At 29.8% G+C, this 6338-nt stretch overlaps 1 long non-coding RNA gene across 2 annotated transcripts; it reads right to left on the bottom strand.

Moving 5' to 3' along the window:
* Nucleotides 1–422: 422 nt before the first annotated feature.
* On the bottom strand, nt 423–6332 carry LOC132714556 (uncharacterized). Of its 2 annotated transcripts, XR_009623573.1 has the most exons (4): nt 5842–6332; nt 4029–4088; nt 3144–3255; nt 423–2956 (listed from the first exon to the last, which is right to left on the bottom strand). It is a non-coding gene; the product is annotated as an uncharacterized LOC132714556 (long non-coding RNA). The 2 variants fall into 2 exon arrangements; XR_009623574.1 differs by lacking the exon at nt 4029–4088 and having other exon boundaries at nt 5842–6331.
* Nucleotides 6333–6338: the final 6 nt, after the last annotated feature.

Raw genomic sequence — 6338 nt, 5'->3', positions numbered from 1 at the left:
AATGATCCCGAAGGTTCAGAAAAATATAACACTGAAGTGAAAATTAATGTTAAAATCGGTTTTAAAGATGTAGAGCGGGCACAAAATTTTGAAATTCATACAAAATGACTAAGTGTGACTTTAACCTTGATCTGAGTAAGGTCAAACCTGCGCTCTGACCATCAGATCGGATGGGCGATCAGGGCCATAACAATATAAAAATTCTTTCGGCATATTTGTGAAGCAAAAATGCATACTATCTCCGCATAAAAAATTAAACACGTTTCAACCGACCAAAGGCGAAATTGTATGTTAAGTCGGCGCAAAATAATGTCATTGGAATCAATCTTTGGCATAGTGCACTTACACGTTTTCAGAAAAATCATTTGTTCAAAGCGGACAATCAACAGGTCTACGTGTGCTCTTTGTGATCAGGTTAGTCAAGTCAAGTAAAATTTCCTTTATTACACACATTGCATGTTAACATGAATAAATGAGGTAAGTAATGAATACAATGTTAGTGTAGGCTCTTTGAACATATACAATATATACATGACTATATTGATAAAAAATCGTAAGAAAGGTTTTTCTTATCATTTGCTTAAGTATAAGTTAAATTTAAATTTACAATATCTAAACTGCAAATTGTTAAATATCTTAGTAAATGAGCTAACCACAGTTAACCGTAGAGAGTCACGTTATTTAGATGCTCTTAGAAGATATTTTCGTTCCAATATATCCATTTTCCTTTATATCAACAGACGATGTTATAACCTAATGCCTTCTATAAATACTAATTCCTTATTTAAAACTGTTTTTTTGAACCGCTGAAATACTGTGCATGCGCAATGATGAAATGAAAAGTTGCCCTGTTAACATTGTCAACTGTTACACCTCCGTCATCAGATATTTCCGTTCACGCCACCGTCACTATTTCGGTTATCGAACGTCGCGGAAGTGATGTTTTTTAGAAAATCAAATGTCAACAATTAAAACACTTGTAAAATGTAATTATAATGATGCTAGTTGGATTGCAAAGTGTAAGGTAATAAAACAGTTATTTCATGGGTGTTTGTGGAACTGTCAAAACTGTTGTCCTTCGGTATTTGGCCTCTGGCAACATTTCAAAATATCATCTCTATACCGAGAGACAACATTTTTGACTGTTCCAAAAACACCATAGTAATGATTTCAATAAAAAGAAGAAAAGTAATACTTTTAATAACTGACAAGTGATGTACAATTATATATGTCATAACATTCAAATCATTCACAGTGACATTTCTAAACTCATAGTTAAACTCTAATTTAATTTGAATGAAAAAGTATTATACTATTAGACAAAAAATCATTCAAAAGTTGGTAATAATTATTCGTCATAGACAAATTAATCAATGAAATATTCGTGTAACAGTCTCGGAATGTACAAGACCAAATAAGAGGTGAATACTATTTTAATTATCTTAATGAATTCTATTACCAATTTACCATTTTTTTACCAAGTTTAGTGCCAAAAAGAAAGGTAAAAACCAGGCCCCCATTATTCCTTACATTCGACAAGGGAATCGCAACTTTTCGGTCCTTTTCGTCTGATTTCAGAACAACATTAGTATGAATACATAGAATGGATACGGTATTTCGGTCAAGTAGGTTAGGTACTAAACCTGTAAACAAATAGTAATTTAATGATGGACTGTTGACTAAGTTGAGTTAAATATATCCAGTAATCGCCGCCCAAATTCATAGATATTAAAGTAACAGTACATAAGTTTTAAACTTATTATTATGGTTGTAGAAATCGAAAGTTGGCATTAAGTCGAATTTGTCAGTGAGCGTTTTTAAATGGATAATGATTGTCTGACATATTTTCAGTCAGTTTTACCGAAATGGCCTTTATTTTCCCTTTAATGTTAAATATATATATTCGTTATACATTATCAAAGGTAACACCCTCTGTAGAACTACTTCCAATCCGTGTTAAGTTCCAGGTTATAAAATAATTGATAATAGCCGGGATTTTCAAAGTGGTTTTCATTGACCAATCCGTAATGTATAATAAACAAAGTTGAAAAAGACGTAAATAAATGCTAACGGGTAATATGTGTCACAAATAACAATTAATCAAAATTACTACTAAGTGTGAATTTCTAATTTCAAATTCCTGTACGTTTTAACGTCGCTTTTCATTGGATAATCATGTTTTATATGATGTTACTAACGCACTAATGGCTGCCTTAAATTAGTAAGGTAAGCTTGCTTATCATAAAATCGTCGTAGATAATTTGACAGGTTATATAGCCGCATTATATTATAAACGGTTGTTTCCCAGCAACTTGGCGGCTCAAATTATATAGCATATCAACACTTGTGATGTGTGAGGCCATATAACCTAACGAAGTCAATTTTTTGTAATTTTTTTTTTTTTTTTGCTTTTATGTGCGGTTTGTAAGGAGTTGTGAGCACAAAAATTATTCTGAAAAGAACATCTTAAATTTGACTGATTCATCGGTCATAATTCTGTTAGTTATTTAACAATAAAAAGATTAATAAAGTGGGTACACGTGCAGCTTTTAGGCCTAAGTTTATTCTTGTAATTATATGAAGTAAACAGCAATACACATGGAATGTTTCCGGCGTTTTTTTATATTTACTTTTAAGCATGAATATTTTTTTTAAATGTAAAAATTTTAACTAAATTGTTTATACTCCATAAAATGTGTACAAAATTGTCACGTTGCTTAATTCCAATATCAGTAAGCATACACTAGAAGCCATACAAAGGTTTATACAAATCGTTAACACATCATTTTACAAACAAACGGTTTAAATTTTTTTAGATCGCATTATGATTAGATTCCCATCTCAAGCTTTTTTTTGCGGCAGGTGATAAGGTATCGGAGAATTTATATATTCATGAATGTGTTCTGCTTGGTGTTGCTTCACTGACAAGCTTGGTGCAGATCTATTTGCTTTAAATCTAAAAAATAGAAAATAATCCTTTAAACAGACGTTCGTCCTTTTTATCCGTAATATATTAACATCGTTTAAATAACTGTACCTTCATATTTGAATTTTAATGATGATATGATTCAATTTATAGTAGTACCTTAAATTAATGTTTTTTTTTAAACATTTGGCAATCAAATAACAATTCATTTTCTTACTTTCCTGTCATGACCATGGCCACAATGATGACAATACCGACAATGAGTAGGAGTCCTACCAACCCGACGCTTACACCAATTACAATGTCCTTTGAGTTTGTTTTTCGTTCAGCTGAAATTCAAGATAATCGATTATTCAATAGTGCCATCCAAAAATGAGACAAGAATGTTTAATGGTTAAATAAAGGTACTCTAGATAACGTATATATAGTGTAAATATATAACGTTCTACTTTTATGATCTTTATAATTTAATTGCATTCACCTCATAAGAAGTGAAAACTTTTTATTCATTATAACGATATTTTGTAAATCGTCTCTGATAAATATGTTACAAATTGATATTTTGAAGAAAGGTTTATCATTTTCCTCCACGTTATATAAAATAATAACTTTGTAATATAGCCTTTTATTCCTTCAATAAATATAAAACACGCAATGCACTATACTAGATTATACTGTACTGTTTAGAATATGTGTAGAATTAATAATTCAGAAAATCTAAAGCAGATAAGAATTTTAACAGATTGTTTGAACAAACAACCGTTGTTTGTTTAGGTAATCATCAGTGCTTGTATTGTAATTATTAAGGATAAATTGTGCATAGAGCTAAGTACTTCGGCGCGCCGTCATAAATTCTATCTATATAAATAACGATTGAAATCAATGATGTTATTATTAAGGATAAATTGTGCATAGAGCTAAGTACTTCGGCGCGCCGTCATAAATTCTATCTATATAAATAACGATTGAAATCAAACAATGATCCTTCATCATTTTAAAAGGGCGTTTTGTAGAATACATGTCGTTAAAACAATATAATGGAGATTTTGAATACAAAAAGTAAACTGTTTTTATTAAGGACTTTCAAAATCACGTAACCTACGTAAAATCTTCCCGGTGTGTCCTGAGACATTTGCAGTTGTTGTAAATCTGTCTTTGTTACCTAGGAAGAAAACACTTGAACACTTTTTTTTCTCAATCATTTTTGTTATAAATTAGTCATTATTAGTTTTGTGTGTTGTCAACATAAGATGCTAGCTATAGGAAACATACTAGACAAAATTATATACATGTAAAATTCAAGAGCATGTGACAGTACATAAGAAATATATACAGGTATAATAATTTCAATTCAATTCAGTTCAAAAGTTTATTGCATAAAGCATGTAAATACAATGCCTATAACACAATACAATTTTACATTTCATGATATGGAGCACAGAGGGTACATAAATGTTTGCACTTTAGTTATTTCGATTTTTTTTAATTAAACAATTGCAAGGGATACTTCATCTAAATACACGACTGATGCATTTAATTAATTTGATTACATAAGAAAGCCATTCTTCTGTTATCTGCTCTGGCATGTACAGAAGTTCGAAAGTTAAGGCAACTAGTACTGGGTTACTACTTGAAAACCTGACCAGGAACGATGCGGTGGCTGAACTGTGCTCTGGTAAATTCAATGTGGCTCCCGTCCATGAGGAGGGCATAATACAAACACCACCACTACCACCATCATATTATTTTTCTAAACTGACAATTATTTGTACACGGCTATTACATCGGTCAAATATCAGACCAGAGTAAAAAGTGAAGTTGTTTAAATGTTATAATTCTTTTCAGTTCTGTTAATGGACTCTAACAAATGTCATTTAATATGAATATATGAAGAGTTTTCTAAAATGATATAACCGTTATATCTACCTTAACATTATTGCATAAAATACAACATAAATTTAGATATTCCTTTTATGCGGGTAAAAATTGATAACCTTGACATGTGCCAAATATCATCAGTTCTGTTCACTGTTTTCTTCATATAATTATAATTCAAGAAACGTAAGACTAATTATAACACCAATTTAAATCATACTCATGAGAGGGTAGGGAAAGGAGGATTGAAAAGAAGATTATTTATATCTATGTATGTGCAACTTTTAATCCAACACTAATATGCTTGTAACATACAAGTACCAATATAAGAACAATTTAGGCCAGCCGGTTGTTGAAATAGTTCAATTTTTAAAAGCGAATATCGTTTCTTAGAGTTTTGAGGAATTGAAATATGCAACTTGATTAGAAATGGTGGCATTTATTCACATAATATTTGATTTGTACACGATACTATATGAATTATTTAGAATCTTATGCAAAAGTGAGTTAGAAGTTTTGCCTAGAACATAGAATGAATAACAAAACGTAAAAAGACATTATAAAAATAACGGGACGAACGACAAAATTATATACATAAAAGTGGGAAAATCGTTGCATAGAAATAGTATAAACATTTGAAATCAATAGAAAAATATTCATTTCTGTCTACATCAGTAGCAAAAGAGAGGAGGATATTCATCTGACAATCACTTTTATAAATGATAATACAATTGTAGAAATAATGTTGTTGGTTATTTTTGTTGTTGTTGTGTTTTTTTTTGTATTTTTTTTTTTTTTTTTTGTTGTTTTTTTGTAAAATGAAAAACAATAAGAAATTGAATGATTGAAATAAAAAATTCATATGTAAAAAAAAAGTACTTCTAATGAAATGATAGTCAAAACATATTTATCAGAAATCAAACAAAAATATAAACAGCCAAAAGTACTAATTGCATCTAAACTTATATTTTTAAATGGCAGATGATATATATCCGTATGAAAATAATCCAAACACCATTATCGTTATAAGTATACTTTACCATCTGTTGACTGTAACGTTGTAGTTTTAGATACCCCTGAAACACCTGAATTATTCAGTTTCCAAATCTTAATAGAAGCAATTATAATATTATTCAGCAAAAATCAAATGTTAGTAATAAATTTTAGATTACAACTCATGATTATTACAGTGTCATCGTTGTCCTAGTGTTCCTAAGGGTATACTAGCACATATACTTTAAGTAAATTGGGTCTAAAATAACCAAGATGGCCGCCACATGTTTAAAATATTTAAAAAAAAATGACTTTAAATCATTACATATTAGGGTATTTACGTTTAAATTTAGTTGTAATCCGTTTCGTTTTTAAACATTGACGACGTGTTTATGCTTTATATTTCATTATTTCTTTTAGTCATTAGTTTTCACATCTCTTGAAGTCAGATAAAATGAAATGATTAAATATAGAGTTTTGACATCTCTATCTTATAAAAATTGTACATCTACAATGATCATTTACCACAAAGAAGTGCTTAAAC

This window comes from Ruditapes philippinarum, unplaced genomic scaffold (genome assembly GCF_026571515.1).
Source record: "Ruditapes philippinarum isolate M1 unplaced genomic scaffold, ASM2657151v2 ctg11551_1_1_1_1, whole genome shotgun sequence".
NCBI classification, from domain to species: Eukaryota; Metazoa; Mollusca; class Bivalvia; order Venerida; family Veneridae; genus Ruditapes; species Ruditapes philippinarum.
This window is presented reverse-complemented; position numbering and strand designations above follow the sequence as displayed.